At 46.6% G+C, this 19,590-nt stretch overlaps 1 protein-coding gene across 2 annotated transcripts in view; it reads right to left on the bottom strand.

The window, feature by feature from the left end:
• sema4c (sema domain, immunoglobulin domain (Ig), transmembrane domain (TM) and short cytoplasmic domain, (semaphorin) 4C) overlaps window positions 1-19,294 on the bottom strand; it is a 70,034-nt gene extending 50,740 nt beyond the window's left edge. For both annotated transcript variants that reach the window (XM_078285419.1, XM_078285420.1), the window contains exon 1: window positions 18,800-19,294. The gene's annotated coding sequence lies outside the window, so the exon portion shown is untranslated. The remainder of the gene's footprint in view (window positions 1-18,799) is intronic.
• Between the last annotated feature and the right edge of the window lie 296 nt (window positions 19,295-19,590).

Raw genomic sequence — 19,590 nt, 5'->3', positions numbered from 1 at the left:
GTGAGATGCATCGTTTTACCTTGTTTTGTCAAAATCCAGTCAGCGGAACATGAGATATCACGTGTGACGGATGGGCGAACAAACAAACAAGCAAATACACAGAGACTGATCCATAATCGCATTTTTCCTTCTCTGAAATCCTGTCTCTTCTCACTCCTCCTTTCACCTCTCCTCGTCCATCTCTTTCAATCGTTCCAGTCCTCCATCTCTCCTTCTACCTGCTCGACGTTCCAAACTGACTCCATCCATCACCAACGCTCTTCCTCCTCCTCCTCTCTCCCTCTCTCCATTTCCTGTTGACACCAATTCCTCGCCATTGTGAAATACCCACGCACCTGCAATTTCTGAGTTCTTCTTCTCCCTTTGCTTGAACTCAAAGTTAACGCGATCATTTATGTGCTGGCCGGGTTTCATGACCCTCGGGTTAAAAAAAACATCTATAATTTCAGAAATGCGTGGGCATCAATGAGACAAAAAACAAGCATTCTTTTGATTTATTCCTTGAAATCTTGTTTTTTTGCAAATCCGCAGTCTTTTTGTTGACGTCGTATGTGACTGAACCCTCCATAGAAGAGTAACCGGTATGACTCAGCGTCTCCCAGAAGGAGACGCTGAGCCAAGATGGGGGAGTTCGCAGCGTTTCAGGTCTTGCGTGGGCCCCCAACATCAGCGGCAGCCGCCAGTGAATAACTTAAACTGGGTAAACATATAGCTTCTCTCCGTCTACTCTGGGATATTATAGACTCATTCAAGGTCAGAGAAAGTGGGATTTGTTTTTTTTTTTTCTTCTTCTCTGGAATAAACAGAGGCAGGGATATCCTGTTTCATTAGCTTTCCTCTCACTGCTGCTGCTCTCTGTCCAACAAAATACAACTGGCTGAGGGTCAGAGCCGGAGCTGGAATAGCAAATACAAAGTGAAACCTACTTGGATGGTGGATTATGGATGGAAGGATGGGTGTGTGTGTGTGTGTGTGTGTGTGTGGATCAATTCATGCATCTGCTCCTTTGTATGAGCCTGCACCTGTGTGTGTGTTTATATGTGCATCACCTAGTGTGTTTCCATATTCCCATCGGGTGCTATGTGTTTGTGTATCTTCATGTGTGCGTGCATGAATACATGCATGTGCTCCTGCCTGTGTGTGTGTGTATGTTTGTGTGTGTGTGACATTAACAGTGTGTGCACCATGCATTATCTCATTATGTAGTAGCAGCAGGTTCTCCTTAGCTACAGCCGGGCCCATGGAGAACTGGGATTGCACTCCCTGTCCCCTGTCCCTCCCTGGCCACAGTGTTCATCATGGGGGGGGGGGGGGCTGACAGAACCTCCTCCCCTGGTAACTGCCGGGGCCCCTGGGGGCCCAACTCTTGGCTGCCTGTCCCATCCTGGCTGCAGCTCCGGCCCCGGGGGACGGATACATAGGGGAGCTAGACAGCCAAACAAATGAGATCACCTCATAACACTTAGTTGTGAGCTCAGCCTAACTCAATTTAGTTATCAACCTTGCCTAACTTTATTTCAAATGGGTCTGCGGCACACACACATACCCATGTTTGCATTCCATTGACTACATGCATTGGTTAACCCCTAATGTTAATCCTTATCCCAACCTAAACCTAATCCTAATTCTAGTTTAAACCCTAAACCTAAACCTAAATTAGCTCCTTGTAGGAGTGAAAAATACCCTAATTTTTCTCATCTTTCTATCCTTGTGAGGACATCTGGTCCTCATAACACACACAGCAGGTAATGCACATCTACACACACACACACACACACACACACACACACGCAGTCGACTCAACCTGTTTAGCCCTACACAGTGATGATGAAGCACATAATCACCCCCACAGAGACACAAAGGAGCTACATCAAGAAGGATTATCCATCTCACACACGCACACACACACACACATGCATAAGCCCGCATACACGCAAGACTGCAAAGACGCATTACGAACCCACGCAAACACAAGAGCATACAGCAGCGCTGTAGATGGAATACAGAGCACAACAACATCTGAGGAAGATATTAATGAATATGACAGTCAGGGAGGGAGAGAGAGACGGCAAGGACGCAAGAGAATGAAAGAGAGAGAGAGAGAGAGAGAGAGAGGGGGAACAAGAGATTGGGGAATCCATTGAGATTTATATATACATATATATTTGAAATTCAAATTGAATATTTCACCAGAAGTCGCAACATAATAATTACTTGACTAGATGAAGTAGCTGACGGAGGGTGATGTATACGGGTGGATGTACAAAGAAAGAAAAGAGACACACACACACACACACACACGCCCTCTGAGCGGCTCCGGCTGAGGTCATCTTTATTAATAAACCCCCTAACAACAAACACACTCGCGTCAAGTCTCTCGCCCTCCCTCCATCCTCGCCCGCCGCTCCCCGCTCCCTCCCTGAGCTCCTTGAGAAATGGCAATTGCCAGACTGACACAGTGGGGGGGCCTGTCTGTAACCACACACACACACACACGTATACATACACACACACACACACATACACTCATGCGGTGCAGGGTGGCCTAGAGACAGCGTGTCAGTGATCTGTCAGAGGGTAACGGTGCGGAGCAGGTGTGTGTGTGCGCGTGTGTGTGCGTTTTGAGGGGGAAGCAAGAGCGGTGCGCCAGACAGACAGGACGTTTGCCCTGCACAAGAAACACACACACACACACACACACACACACACACACTCAAAAACATGCCCCGGCTCATTTGTTCCCACTGACAGGAGAGAAGAGGGATGGTTCTCTACAAGACATGCCTAAGAGAGGAGGACAGGTAGTGTGTGTATGTCTGTGTGTGTGTGTGTATGAGAGAGAGAGAGAGAGAGAGAGAGAGAGAGAGAGAGAGAGAGAGAGAAAGAGTCGGAGTAAGCCAGGCAGGGAGAGAGAGCAAAAATTTGCATGCATGTCTGAGAATGTGTCTTTCTTATCGACTACTGACTTCTGTGCCTGAGCGTGGGTCTAACTTATCTACTAGTGTGTGCTTACTTCCAGGTGTGTGTGTGTGTGGAGTGTGTTACGGTGAGTAGGTGGCCGCAGTTGAGCTCTGCATGGCTCATGATGAACAGTGTGTCCAGCACTGGGACGTTTTCCTTGGAGTTGCTGCAGGTGGCGCTTTATCAACTGGTGATTTAATGAACGCAACACTGAAAAGAGACAGTGTTTCCTTATTTCCTTATAATTATTGGCACATAAAAAGATTATAAATCATGGTCCATCTTCAAGGGACCTCAAGAGACACGGAAAACCCATGTGACACATTTCAACCACAGTGGATCTTCTTGCTCAGTAAATGCTGAACAGCTGATAGATAATTTGAGCATTAGCTTTGGTTAGGCTGCGTTTAGCATTCGGTTGCGAAGGTATTTCTTTTTCCGCTGAAGATGCTGTTTTATGGCTCTTCTGCTTCTGCTGGACGCTGAGCAGCGGAGAGATGGCACAGACAGTGAGGGTGCAGTGCAGAAGTTGTCCAGTCGCCCTGTTTTTCACAAGGCAAAATGAATGGTTATGTTTTAATGAGCCTGGGTGAGATTAGAATTACTGTTTTTTGACCTTTTTTTTCATCCAGGCAAAGTCGACTAAGCATGTATACTCTTTGCCTGCAGCACCCTGCGTCACATTCATACAGTTACACACATTCACACCCAGTGCAGCCACAGTCTTCTACTGTCGGCCACTGAGCAGCTTCACTGGAACAGTTGGGGGTTCAGCGCCTTGCTCACCTGCACATCGACAGCAATTACCGAGGGATTGAAGAGAGGTACTCATTCACTTTTCCCTTCCCACATCTTCCCAGCCGGTCCCAGAACTCTAACCAGCACAAACCCGCTTCTCTAACCTGCCTAGCCTAAATTCGCGGGTCTTGGGCTGAAAAAGTTCCCGAAACTCTCATCTAAATTGGTGGAGACTAGCATTTGCACAGAGTATGTTGTGGTGCAGTTGGTAGTATCTTTGTATGTGTATGTAGATGTGTATTCAATAAATGTTGGCAAATGGGAAGTGAGAGGATGAGGCATTTACATTCAGCTCACTGCTCTGCAGCTCAGTAAACGGTAAACAACTGCTGGTCCAGACACCATGACCAACAAGGATTATATCACCTCGTCATGAGACCAGAGCCGGGCCTGTAGCCAATTGGTCGATATGCTTTAAACCTTCAGGATTGGTGGAGATGAGATGAAACCCCCTCCACCCCCCCCACCCCCCCACCCCCACAACCCCCAGCTCTCTTAAATTTGATCCATTTCCAGTGTGAGCCTAACTGGAATCAATGGTGCGGTAATGGACGGTGTGAAACCGTGTTAGAGCGTAATGCTACCTGTTAAATGCAGCTTCGGCTGCCGGGTTTCGCTCGATGCGAATAAAACGCTCGCCTTGTAACGTTGGAAGGATGAACTCTCCTTTCAAATGGGAGGAGGGGGGGATGAAAGAGGAGAGAGATGTTAGGGTGTGGAAGGTAGACTGATTAGACTGATATGGCTTTTGAAGGCTGATATCGACGTTTTTTTGGATTGAAGCTGCTCATTACCAATTTCACGCTACATCTTAAAATCTGACCATGCCATGCCAAGTGCTCAATGCTTCCCCCAGAAATGTATTATTGTCTGGATGGAAAAGAGCATTTAGACTATCATGGGACATTAAATCTCTCCATTGAAAGCCAGACTAATGAAATTCTTTTAGGTGGGTTGGCAGCTCCTTAAGGCAGGGTGAGGCAGGTTTCACTGCAGGTTTTACAGACCGACACCCTTGAAGCTGTTGAAATGTTAAAATCCTAACCTCAGCTCCATCATATCAGAGGTGGACAACACTGGCAAGCTGATATCTGATTTCCAATAAAAGGCCAGTATTAGCTTGACATATCAGTCTAACCCTAAGGGAAGAATCAACTTTAAGAGAATCCAGAATTGACTTGGCCATACAAAATGTAGGTATCGTCACATAGAATCTTGCAGAGTTTCGACACTGAGAAGCTTTTTTGCAACTTTCCTTCTCTCACAAAATGCAGGCCGTTTTTAATGAAGAACGCCAATATCAACAAACCCGCCTCAAAATAGATGGAAAGCCTGCTGTTAGCTGACACATGCTATCAGCCTTCAAATCAAAAGCTCAGCAGTCAGTTGGAGGAGGGAAAACATGTCTTCAGTCTAGTAGTAGTAGTCTAAGTGAAGCCACATCTGCATGTAAACAAAACCAGTAGTGGGCTGACAGCGTTCAGACAGGCGGGCACGCTCGAAAATACAAATTGGTGCGTCTTAAAAGGATGTGTCATTTTCAACATGCCGTTATCTTACTTTTTATCACATCATGTTCTAATAACAACACACGCTGACACATTCAAGGGCGGAAAGAGTACCGAAATAACCTACGCAAGTGGAACTGTTGCTGTGCTGAGATTTGAACTAAGTGATAATAAGACTACGGGTGTGAAAATCTGCTTGACTGAACGGTAGCTCATTAAAAATGGACGCTTTTGCAAAAGTAAAGTGTGAATCAACACAATTCATTCAACTCGATTACGGCTGATAGTATGATAGTATGATACTTAACACAACACATACTTAAGTAAAAGTAAAACTACTGATTTTAAAAAATACTCAAAAACGTACAAGTACACAAAAAACTACTTGAGTAAATTCCTTACTTCGACCCACAGAATAGTAACACAAATGCGTGTCGTCCAAAAAAGCAGACACTTGAATGTGTTTGCAAAGTGACGCCTCCTCCTTAAGAGTGCAATAAAGAAGATGAATAAGAAAGAGAGAGAGAGTAAGCGCACTCTCTGGCCCTTTAAGTCAAGGTTAGGGGAAAAAACGAGGACATTTTGTAGCTGCGATGGAAAAACAAAAGTAGCAGGGTGTCTCGGTGGCGAACAGGGAGGGGGGAAAATGACAGCGGTATGAAGAAATCAAATAAAGACAGGCAATAAATGGAGTGCAGAGAAGGCCTGTGGTCGCCAAACAGAAGTCGGAGAGCCGGTGACGACAGCCTCTCTCTCTCCCTCTCCCTCTCTATTTTTCTATCTATCTGACACTTTCCTATCCCCGTCTATATCGCTCTATTTCACTCTTTCCCACTCCTTAAGTCGCTCCCTTTCGCCTGCCTTAGCTTTTTATTTATCCGTCCGACGCTTTTCTTCTCGACTTCCATTCTCTCTCTCGATGGTTTTTCTTTCCTATTCTTTCTCTTACTGTGTCTCACTCTGTCTCAATTTATTCGTCTGTCTGACACTTTCCGATACTCTCACTGTCTCTATCGGACTGTCTCTCCGCCTCCCTGTCTCTCTCTCTTTCACTCCACTTACGTCTGACACTTTCCACTTTTTGTCTCTCTCTCTCTTTCTCTGTTTAGCTACTGAGTTCTTTGCTGCTCTATCTCTTTTTCAGTCTCTCTCTCTGTCTGTCTCTATGTCTCTCTCTCGGTGTCAGTGAGGTCTGAACAGTGTCTACCTGTGTGGTCCATTGATTTGAATGAGTGATGAGGGATAGACCAACGCCACGTTCCCCCTGCTAGAACCAATAAATCGACCCCTTCCAATTACTGCTTCTAGACCATGGAGCAAAACACACACACGCACACACACACACACACACACACACACACAGATAAACTCACATGTATACACACCTGATGTCTTGATAGTTTGGGAACGAAAACCTGGTGCGCTTTTTCTAGTTGTTTGTGTCTGTGTGTGTTTGTGTGTGTTGTACCACAGTGTGTACAACAGACTAGGTGAGAACAAAGTATCACACACACACACACACACACACACACACACACACAGATACACACTTATATGCTCACAAATCCAGACACCTGGTGCCTTCAAAGTTTAGCAACGGCAACCCGCATACGTGTGTGCGTGTGTGTGTATGTTTCTGCGAGTGTGTGGATTTGTCTGAGTGTGTGTGTGTGTGGGAGGTGTGATGCAGTGTGTACAACAGAACAGGAATATGTGAGAACAAAGTATCAGAGTGTGTGTGAATGTGTCAGAACGCGACGGCGCATGTGTGCGTTGATTTTGCGAAGCTCGCCCACACACACACACACACACACACACACATGCACTCCCAAACCACTGCCTTTGTGAGTCAGTCAATCAGTGTGTGTATGTGTGTGTATGTGTGTGTGTGTGTGTGCATCTTAATCTCCAAGCTTAGACGAACCCAGCAGAGATTCCAGTAAATGTTGTTAATAAAGTCTGGTGGGAGCTCACACACTCACTCATATATAACTGTGGCATAACCACACACACACACACACACACACACACACACACACATACACAAAGATACAGACGCACAGAAGAAGAAAGACAAAAACACAGACACAAAGCACTAAGACAAAGACACTTATACACATATAAATACGCAGATACACACACACACACAAAATCAAGGACACCAACACAAACAAAGACACACACACACGCACACACACACACACACGCATATCCACACACAAAGAAACAGCCACTTAGACGCAGAAGAGAAACAAAGGCAAAGGCACACACCAACAGACGCAGACACACATAAATTCAAACACACGTACACACACTAATACAGACACACACACACACACACACACACACAGTACTGCGACAGACGGCAGGGGCCCCGGCAGCATGCAGCAGATCCACCATCACCTGACGAGGCGGCGTGACGCACCGAGCAGCCCGGCGGCGAGCAAACGCGTTCCACATGCAGTACGAGCGCTGCGCCGGCGAACGCAGCCCCGGAGAGGACGGCATTGTGCGCCACATAATACAGACGGCGTTCAGCAACACCGCAGCGCTGAACGCCGTCCTGCTGAACAAAGTAAACGTCCACGCAGCAACAAAGCAGCCAAATCGCTCTCTCTCTCACACACACATACAGTGAAAAGTGGGGCGTTCAAGTGCTCACACAGACACAAATAAGGGTGAATGAGTATAAAAGTATGTACAGTAGACATACAAATGCACACACACACACACACACACACACACACAGACAAGGACAAAAGCACTCACACACGCACTGACGAGCACATGCACTCACACACAGATGAGCACTAAAGCCTTTACACACAAGCCCACACACACACACACACACACACACACAAACACAGACAGGCAGACACAAAAGCAGTCGCACAGATGAGCACAAAAGCATACCACATGCCACACACACACACACACAAACGCAGACACACACACTCAGCAAAACACACAACCCCACCCCTCTGGCACCCAGCTAGGCGGCAGGGCAAGAGAGAGAGAGAGAGAGAGAGAGAGAGAGAGAGAGAAGAGAGAGAGAGAGAGAGAGAGAGAGAGAAAGAGAGAGAGAGAGACAGAGAGAGAGAGAGAGAGAGAGAGAGAGACAGAGAGAGAGAGAGAGAGAGAAAGAGCATGTTAATGAGCGCAAGGCACTCAGGAACTCACACACACACACATACTCACCCACAACCGCACACACCCACATGCATCACCCGCCACCCCCAGCCACCCACACACACACACACACACACACACGCACACACAGACACAGACACAGCAGCTAACTTAATTTCAAAATCAATTAATTAAAAAGCGCGGCCCTGTCCCACGGGGAGTGAAAGACAAATTTGAGGAATTTAATCCTGGTACACAAATCAGAGCTGTTCAGGCGCAGAGATATGAGAGGACAGGATGGATGGAGGGATGGAGGGATGGAGGGGTGGAGGAGGGGAGACGGTCAGTGAATTTTAAAAAGGGGAGAAGATTCAGTTCGCTTGCTTCAATTTGATACACTTTCCCCATTTCCCTATCTATCTATCTATCTATCTATCTACCTATCTATCTATCTGCTTACTGACGAAGGGAGGGAAGAGAGCGCCATCGGCAGAGAGAGTGAGCAAAGAAAGAGAGAGAAAGAGAAAGCCTGGTGATGGGGAGGCATCTATCAGCATCCCTCCCTCTCTCGCTCTCTGTCTCTTTCCATTAGTTTCCAGGCCTGTTTTAAAGAGACGCGTTATTGATTTTTTGATGTGTAGAGGCGGAGGAGGGTTGAGACAGAGAGAGAGAGAGAGAGAGAGAGAGTGTGTGTGTGTGTGTGTGTGTGTGTGAGTGTGTTCTCGGCAGCTGGTCTAACCCCGAGCGAAAAAATCATAATAAAGAAAAGAGTTTGCCTTTCTCTCCTCCCTGGTGTTCCTAAAAAGAAAAGGAGACTTTGCCTAATAGGTGCAAAAAAAATAAATACACTCCAAGATAAACTGTTCCATATGCCACGAGTCTGTGTGTGTGTGTGTGTGTGTGTGTGTGAGAGAGAGAAAGAGAGAGAGAGGGAGAGAGCATGTATGTGTTCGTGTGTTCGTGTGTAAGTGTGTGTGCGGATGTGTGAGTGCAGGTGAGAGTACGCGCGTGTGTTTAAGAGTGTGTATGCACGAGAGCGTGTAAGCACGTGTGTGTGAGAGCACGAAAGTGTGTGTGTAGGCGTAGGTGTCCGGATGTGTGAGTATAGGTGAGAGTGTGTGTGAGCATGTGTGTATATATGAGCTTGAATGTGTCTGAGAACATGTGCGTACGTGTGTGAGAGAGCATGAATGTGTGTGTGCATGTATGTGTAAGAGAAATACGTGTGCGTGTGTGTGTGTGTGTGTGTGTAAGGCTGCACGTTGAGAGGTCTATTACGAAAATACACAGGCAGCACAGCAGTGGGGATTGAAGGCGAGAGAGAAGAATAAGAGAGAGAGAGAGAGACCGAGCGCAAGAAGTAAAAAATTGAAATTGAGAGTGAATGATATAGAAAGAGAGAGAGAGAGAGAGGGAGAGAGAGAGAGAGTTTGAAAAGAGGGTAAAAGCCAGGTTGGAGATTGATGGTGTAATTGTTGACTGCTGGTCGGCTCTTATCTTGGTTTCTCAGGGCCGCTGTCTGGGCGAGCTGGCTTCTCCCTCTCTTTCCAATCTCTCTCTCCCTCCCTCTCTCTCTCTCTCTCTAGGTGTGGACCAAACTGGCAACCCGTCTTCTTTTCTCTATTTTTTCCCCTCGCCAGCCCTTTTATTCCTCCCCATCTCTCTCTTTCTCCCGCCCTCCCTCTGCTTATTTCTCTTCTCTGTCATGCCATTGTGGCCTCGCCCCATCTGAGTGTGCCATGTCTTTCTCTCTCTCCCTTTTTTTCCCTCTTTTCCATCTCTCCATCCCTCCCTCTCTCTCTCTCTCTCCGCGGTTCTGTCAGACATCACGCAGAGAGCGGTGGGCTGGAAAAGAGCAGCGGGGGGGAGAGTGCAGCCAGCTGGGGTCAAAGGTCGGTCTGCAGCAGGCTGGGGGCGAACGAGGGGGTAAACACAGACACTCGCTCTCTCTCTCTCTCTCTCTCTCTCTCTCTCCCCCCAACCCAGCAGCCAAGGCAGACCAACACCCCAACAACAGGACCATTATAGCAGTCCTGGCTGTGGCTGCTGACACAGCTGGGCTAAAGGCAGACGCTAGGCTAAGTTAGCGCTAGGCTCAGGTGAGGCTATGGTGCTAACCCAGGCTAGCACTCATTTTTCAACACAAAGGGCCATGCTGGGCTAGCATTGATTTTTCAATAGTAGGGGCCATGCTAAGGTAAAAAGAAAAGAGCAACAGCAGTAGCCTAGGGGTTAGAGAAGCAGACATGGGGAAAGTGAATGAAGAACACCCTCACATACGTGCTCAGTTGACTTTCCCCAGATAAATAAAATAAATAAATGGTTTACAACATTTGAGAAAATAACTTTCTGCAAATCATGCCTCTTCTTCACTGAGGCATATCAAATTAATGAAAAGAAATCAACTTTCGGTTATTGCGAAAACCTAACTTTACCACACTCACACAACAATTTTTCACACAACTCCCACAATCCTCTTTGTTCTTGCCACAAACTTCCCATGGTACTGGGCAGAATCTGTTCAATAGGAAGGGCCATGCTAGGCTAGCATTGATTTTGCAATAGGAAAGGCTAAGTAGGCCAGCATTGACTTCCCAACAGAGGTGATTAGAAAGTGAGTTTCCATTAGGAAGTGCTTCGCTGAGGTAACTTTGAGTTTGCAGTAAGAGGTGCTGCACAAGGCTGACAGTTATATTTCCATTCAGGAGACTGTCTTTGACTTTCCTCCAGGCCAGAATAGCACTGGACAAACTCAACAGGAATCACTGGTTGAGGGTAGCTCTCAACAGCCTCTACAGCTAAGCTACTCCCACACACTACAGCCCAGTGAACCCTGAGAGAACAGCCGTGTAGGGCCCTTCCTGCTGCTGATAAGCCTGCGCAGGCCCCTGTGTATCTCCATACCCTGGAGAGAGACCATTAGCCCGGCTGCAGCTCCTTCCTGGATAAGCTGCAGCTCACCAGCCTGCCGGCCGCGGGGCAACTTTTTATTGTCCTCTCAAAAGTTTATGTGTGAGTGCGGGGCGATAGTGAGGGAGGGGCTATGTGTGCTCGAGAGTCTCTGTGTCTGAAGCCTGTGTGTGTGTGTGTGTGTGTATGTGTGTGTTCAAGCTGCGCGCTCCCGGCACTTCCTGCCCACTAACGGCCAGTCCCACGGTAGGGAGGGCGAGGTCTACCGGACCAGAACAATGCCAAAAAAGGCTGTCATAAAAACAAACTACCATGCTCTGGTTAACGCAGGGAAGAGGAGGGTGTGTGTGTGTGTGTGGGGGGGCGCTACTCTCCTCTATAACCCCCTCCCCCCCGCATTGCCCACTGTTCATCTGCATGGCTGGGCCTAGCACTGTAAGCACACACACACACACACACACACACACATACACACACACACAATCTCAGACACACTCTATAAACTGGTTATAGCCTTATTCTCACTATTATCTGTTGCTGGCAGCCTATAAATACATATACACTACCCAGGGTCCAAGCACATCTGACTCGTCACCAAAACCAGAACAACGAACAACAAAAAGAGAACAATTTCAGCGGCCATCGGTACACAAAACACTGCGGACAGCCGAGCCGAGAAAACATCTGCTGAGTAGGAACAAATAAAACAATAACCAGGCGACGAGCAGACACACACGGGCCCGTCTCAGAAAACACACTCTAAATACCTTACATGGTGCCCCTGAAACACAGTTGGCTAGCTGACAAGGTTTTGGCAGCCGGTGCAAAAATAAAAAAACAGAACATGCTTCCCAGTGGCCAAACGTATTACTAGCTCGCCCCGATCCAGCTTTACACTTTCAACCAGAGCCAAGCAAGGACAGACCCAGGAACTAGGATGAAAAACGCCTGCAAACATGAAGGCAGCTGCGATGTGGAGGGGAAACGACTGGACGAGTATGAAATGTAAAGAAGATCTCTCTCTCTCTCTAAATAACTGTTCATAAGAAAAGACTGCATGGGATTCCCCAGATATTTTACAGACATTTCAGGATGTCCAAAGCCACTTTTGAACTGTTGCGCAATACGACCGAACCATTCGTCGGTCTGATCATGCCAAGCCTGCATCAATATTTATCCGACAAATGCATTCCCTTCGATATCTGTTTACCGACAAAAAACTTCCCCGCCTCAAGTGAGCGTCCAAACTTTTATGCGAAACCGAGGGAAACTTGGTCAAAGTTTGTCGTTTCCATTTAACCTTTCTAATTCCGTACATCCTCATTTGCATGAAAACAACTTGGATGGAAACCCAGCTATCGATAGATACACAGACATAGGAGTGAGGAGGGAGAGAGAGTGAGAGAGGTAGAGTGAGACAGAGAGAGAGAGAGAGAGAGAGGGGGAGAGAGCGAGCGAGGCCGGCGGGCAGCAGATGGTCAATAGTGGTCAGCTGGTAACAAACAAGCAGGTCAGCGCTCCCCTCCACCTCTATTCTACCGCTCATACATAATGCAGAGGACCTCCGCCACCCGGAGCTCTTATCAACTACGCCCAGCTTCTTCTAAAGGCCTCAATAACTCTCAGAGACACAGACGAAAAGAGATGTGGAGAGAGAGATTGCGGTGCTAAAATTAGCAGCGCAACCATTATGATACCATTATTATGGATCGCTCTCCGTCCGCTCATTCGTTCCTTTAATTGTCCGGCCGTCAACATGGATGTTTCAGACACCGCTGATAAGATTTTGATGAAAGTTGGGGGAATGATGCATCTCACCACTGCATCCTGGCGTTTTGAAAATTATACTGATTCAGCCCATGCTATGATTATGGGTCAAAATGAAAACTTTTAATAACCGGTCAAATCTCCCATCTCCCACTCTCTTTCTAGCATTTTGAGTTTCCTGAAAAACAGTTTTCCCCCTTCAGGATTACTCATTTATTTACTGATTGGCCCAGAGGGAGTGACTGCATCATACATGGAGGGGGGGCATGTTTACTGTTGCCTTGTTTTCTATATTAGGGACTTATATATTTTGTACAGTTTTGATAATATTGTTAATTTTTGACAGTCACGCCAATAACGCTCCATTGCCTTTAACTGCATTGATTTGAGAGAGAGAGCGAGAGAGACACAGAGCGAGAGAGATCCATAATGGCTGCTGCCCAGGGCACTGAGGGCACCAGCACCGCTACTACAGTGAGCCAAGTAAAGACTATAATACATTCCTCTGTGGTGGCATAGTTCGCACATCACAGTATGTAGATATGCACTTGTCTGTTCAATTAAAGTCGAGCTATTTAAGTGTTATGCGCTCACACTTCGGCAAAGCAAAAAATGATCTCATCCTGCTTCTTGAATTGAGCGGAAATGAGTGAGAGCGAGAGAAAGGGAGAGGGAGAGGGAAAATGTGTTTGTGTGTGAGAGTGTATGTGGCAGAAAGAGAGAGTGAGAGAGAGAGAGAGAGAGAGAGGGATAAGCTGCAGAAGAGCAAAAGCCTCTGGTCTCGGAACAACTGCAATCACGGCCGCTGCCAAAAAACCTCTGGATCCGTCCACTCTGCCTGATGGAAACTTCTGAACTGGCCTGAAAGCCACTGAGAGGAGGTTGGAGGTTGTGTGGTGCGTGTGTGTGTGTGTGTGTGTGTGTGTATACTGTATATGTGTGTCTTTCCAGCTTGTATTCTTTATTAAAGGTGCCATGTGTAGCATTTTAACATCAATAAACCATTACATTCATTTTGAGAACTGACTACTATAATGACTGTACACAAATGAGACCATTGCTGAGAAGACTGGCAGCCTCTACACTGCTTTTTACATCAGGTGCTACTGGATCGGACTTCTCAAGAACTGTATTGCTTTATGGCACAAACCAGGAAGAGGGCGCTGTTCTTCCAGCACAAACGGAGTTAAAGCTTTCAGACTTTCTTCCAATGGCAGATGGTGGAACGTGTGAAAGACCGATGGAAAAATCACTTCCAACATGTTTATCCTCTTCAGTAAAAAAGCAACAGAGAGACGCACACGGAGCAACACCAGGGAGGGGGAGGGGGGGCGAGTAGCAACGTCTTTGCAACAGAAAGCAACAGGGTTTATGGGAAATGTGGTCTTAAGAAACACTTGAGAAACACTAGCACTAACAACACCAGAGATAAAGACCACCAATCGTCTCAACCCTGGTCTCATTTGTTTACAATTATATCAAGGCAACACAATTAATTTGACAATGATAGATTGTTGTTTTTTTTTAAAGTGTCACACGTAGCACCTTTGTGTGTGTGTGTGTGAATTAGTGAGCCACACTTGACGTTCCAGTGTCACTGTCATTTTTAGTCCACAGCTGTGCACATATCACAGCCTCTCTCCAACACACACACACACACACACACACACACACACACATACAGTATATATATATACACAAGATTAGCTTGTCTCTATGGCTAATGAGGACCGTGACAATGAACAAATAGGCCTAATAGAAATAAACACACACACACACACACACACACACACACACACACATATACATACCCACACACACACACACACACACCAACACAGAGAGACACTTCAGGACCATGAAAACATAAGGTTTGTATCACTTTGACCCCGCACCCCACCAAAGTCCATTCACCAGGATGCTCTTCTAAACACACACCCCCTTCCCTCTACTCTAAACATCAGCCTGTCCAGCCCAGCCCCGCCCCCCGCTGTTCCCCCCTAGCGTACACACACACACACACACACACACACACACAACCCATCTGCTTCTGCTCTCCAGACCTTGCAGCTGGCCTGCCATGAACCATATCCCTGCTCCACACAAACATACACTCTCTCTCTCTCACACACACACACACACACACACACACACACACACACACACGCTGCGCAGCATCAGAAAACAGAGCCGGGGCGATTCTGCTCATGCAGCATCAGAACAGAGAGGGCACGGCCGGAGTCGTGAACTCCCTTTGGCTCGGCGGGTAACACAACACACAGAGAGGCTCGAAACGCAGCGAAAAAAGGGGAAAAAAATAGGACCAAAATCTGCCTCTGAAAAAGACTAAACAACAAAAGACACAAAGGAGAGACGGACAGAGCCGGCATTAAAATCGCTTGCTGAGATGAAACGGACGTTGTTTTCAAAAAACGCTTCACTTTTTTCCGCAGATCCCGCGGCAAGCTGTCGTATCAACTGTTGCTCAGCGAGGGATGTGAAATAATGCCTCCGCCACCGTCAAGAAATATAACAAATATATTACCGCTAGTGAATTCACAGTATGATAGCTTGAACACACAGAGAAAGAGCTGTGTGTGTGTGTGTGTGTGTGTGTGTGTGTTACATAATCACAAATCATCCAGTTATCACAGGGGTTTACTGTGCATTCAGCTGCTTGCCATGTGGGCTATCTGTTACATTGACATGATGCATGCGACACAGAGATGACAATGAAACACACACACACACACACACACACCAGACAGGGGACATCTGGTGCAGTGAGGATGTAACGGCTATGATGCAATATTGGCCCTCTGGTGTCAAAACACACAGTTAAAGTTACACGTGTGCGCACACACACACACACACACACACACACATACAGTGACACAGATGCTGATGGGTGAGGCTGCAGGCACATATGCATGCACACTCAAACAGCACAACACCCATGAACACACACCTAAATACACACACACACACACACACACACACACTCACAGCATCTGTGAAAAACAGAGATAAAAGCTTTATGTGATTCCAAATCTATCTAACTTGGACTCCAAAACCATGATAGGATATTAAAAAGCTGTTTAGTGAGCCACACAATCAGTGTGTGTGTGTGTGCGTGTGTGTGTGTGTGTTTATCTGTATCCTTGTGTACCTGTGCATGTGTGTGCGTGCGTCCCATTGTGTGAGCATGATGTGCATGGTGCATGTGGTCATTTGTCTGCACGATTGTGTGCATCTGTTACTCTGTGTGTGTGTGTGTGTGTGTGTGTGTGTGTGTGTGTGTGTGTGGAGCATGAGGAGTGTGTGAGGGAAGATGGGAAGGAGGGATGGCTGTCAGGATGTTCATTGTCTGTCCGACAATGAAGAGATCAAGTCGGCAGGAGTCCAGCGGCACTCTCAATAGAGGCATTAACATCTGGGGCCAGAGGGCTGCTGTGCGTGTGTGTGTGTGTGTGTGTGTGTGTGTGTGCGTGTGTGTTCGTGTGTGTTCGTTGCAACTGCCCCTGAGAAAATGAGATCTCGCGTGCCGTTACAGACTGGGAACAGTGCAGATGTCAGGGGGAAGTCACGCACCAACTACCACCAACATTAAAAAAAAAAATAGAGTTCCCGATGTTTCTGTTCTGTTTTTAAAGGTGTGTGAACTGGATTCCACGAACGAAGCGGTGGGCAAAGTGGATTTCGGTGGGTTTACGTCCCTGCGACTCTCCGCACATACTGCAAATGTCAAGCCGATGCTCACCGCTAACTCCGAGCCATACCGGCAGATTACTTTCATTATTCTTCGCAAATGACACACTCACAAACACACAGATGCATGCCCACCTACCCACACACACCCTTATGAAAAAGAACTGGAATAATCCTATGAAAACATCTAGGAGGCTGCTACACAAGTATCACTGCAATAAGGGGTGCCATAGGAGATGAAGTAACAGCATAAAGTACAATAAGGTCAGTATAAACTCACTATTGAGCACCACAGACTCACTGTAAGTCTCAATAGGAATATGATAGGGATATTATCATGACTTTTCGTTAGGCTACACACACTGTACACACCCTTCCTCCCTCCTCCCTCCCACACGGATGGTAATTACATGACAATAACCTTACAATTTCCCTCCACGCTTCACTAGCTTCTCCCATAACCGTGGCTGTCTTCGTTTTTTAAGAGCCGTCGGCCCGTCCTCCCCCACTTCTGCCTCTAATTGTATTATATGTTAAATGGTTAACTGCCAGTGGCACTGTCCAGGGTTGTAAAAAAAAGAATAGAAAAGGCAGCCCTCCCTCTCCAGCCGGCCGCCACCTTTTTACACAGTCCCAGCTCACTGTCCACTGTGCCCCCCCCCCCCACCCCATCCCAGTAATTACAATAATCACTCAACTGGAGCTAATACTTACTTCATTAGTGCTAAAAAGCAAAGGGGGGAAAGGAAAAAGCACTCCCAAGTAATACCTCAACTCTCTGGATTATTGTCACAGTTCTCCATAAGAGCTTAATTGTTGAATGTCAGCTGAGCAAGCAGGACTAGAGGCAACTATAGAAGAAACTCAATCATTTTATAGCATTGAAAGTGGATGAGGGTTGTCATTTACAGTTCAGCCCCTTGAAAAGCAGATTTACCCCCAATGATGATCATAGCAAACGTCCCATATGGAAAAGAACTATAATAATCCTATATTTTTTGAAGCATAATATACAAATATCAAAGAGAAACTCATGGACTATAAATCCAGAGTGCCATAGTATCATGTAACCTACCATAAGATCTCTTTCAACTATAAACTCTCTTTTTAGTACCACACACACACAGTAAGTCCCTATAGGAGTATCATAAGACTAGTACAGTGATACCATAGTAGATAAAAATAGCATAGAGTACAATAAGGTCACTATAAGCTCACTATAGAGCACCACAAACAGGCTGTAAGTCACTTTAGGAATATTATAAAAATACTATAGTGATACTATAGGAGATAAAAATAGCATAAAGTAGCCTACAATAAGGTCACTATAAACTCACTATAGAGTAACAGAAACATTCTAAGTCACTATAGGAATATTATAAGAATATTATAGTGATACCATAGGAGATAAAAATACCATAAAGTACAATTAGGTCACTATAGACTCACAGAGGAAGAAGCACTGTAAATCCTTATAGGAATATGATAGGCACATATTATTATAGGCTACATAGTGATTTTTCTCCTTGGGGCTGGCACGGGGAGATCAGCATGGTATATGATGGCAAATAAGATATATTTACATCCCAAGTGTGTTTATCGTGTAGACTGTCTCGTTGCGTTGCTGCACTCGGATCAGTGTTTGCGGGAACATTGTGATTTCGGAGCAATAAATATACAGTATCACCCCACAGTTGATTCGCTTCCAACTGCTTCTGACCGCAGTGCGCTGTGTTTACACTGCGCGAAATGGAGATAAAGTTGCATCACATAAAGCCCGATACGGACAGCAGACAATAGCGGAATGATTTATTTACACCATGCGATGCAGTATTAAAGCGTTCTATTCCCCCAAAAAGCCTTCATGGCAACAGTTGGAGACCTGCCGACTCGGGATCGGGATGTTTTCTGCCTCTGCTTTTGCTTCCCTTCCTTCGCCTACTTTTAATCCAACAGCCTCGGTGTGTCTCACGGAGGACCGCTACCACCATTACGAGAAAAAACGGCAACAAACTTACCTTCTGCTTATTATGATGATGATGATGATTATATAGGCAACGCGTCCTGCGCCCTCCTCTCGCTGATAGTGCTCGTCTCTCTCTCTCCTTCTCTGACGACAGATCCAGTATCCTTTTCCCCCCCTCTCCGTTATCTCGGATTTGTTTTTGAATTGGAGTTATAAATTATTCCACATCCTCATAAATTTCAGATTCATTCGCCCGGGATCTCTCTCTCTCTCTTCTCTTCTTTTTCTCTTCTCTTTTTCGGTTGTTGTTGTTTGCACCATAAGGCAAATCAAGCCATATGATCCTGTCATTCAGTTTCTACATAGAGGAACTGGCTCTCCGCGCAACTCCCTCCCCAGGCTTTGTAACACGAAACCAGAGGAGGAGGAGGAGGAGGAGGAGGAGGAGGAGAGACGAAAAAAGAGAGAGAAAGAGAAGAAAACGTGAATTTAATCCACTTCCAGCACCTATCAGGGACGAGTTAGGTAGATATATCCCCCCCCCTCTCTCTCTGTGTGTGTGCAGGAATAAGTTTCATCAGTCCGCACCAAACAGAGACATCGGAGTGGTCGCGGCGCTGCGTCTCTGTGCCAATCTCAACTGGAAATGATGTGTGTGTGTATGTGTGTGTGTGTGCGCGTCGTGGCGCTGCAGCGTGTGCGCCCCCCAGCCTACTTCTGCAGTACGCATCACAGCAGGGACCTGGGAGGATTTCAAAAAACAGCACCACAAACAGGTCTCCGCCCACGAGCCGCTCTGAACGAGGCCCCCAGCGCAGACGAGGGGCCCCGGCGGCCATTACA

The sequence above is a fragment of the Centroberyx gerrardi genome, chromosome 8 (genome assembly GCF_048128805.1).
Source record: "Centroberyx gerrardi isolate f3 chromosome 8, fCenGer3.hap1.cur.20231027, whole genome shotgun sequence".
In the NCBI taxonomy this organism is placed as follows: domain Eukaryota; kingdom Metazoa; phylum Chordata; class Actinopteri; order Beryciformes; family Berycidae; genus Centroberyx; species Centroberyx gerrardi.
Note: the sequence above shows the minus strand (reverse complement) of the source record. Positions and strands in the feature narration are given on the sequence as shown.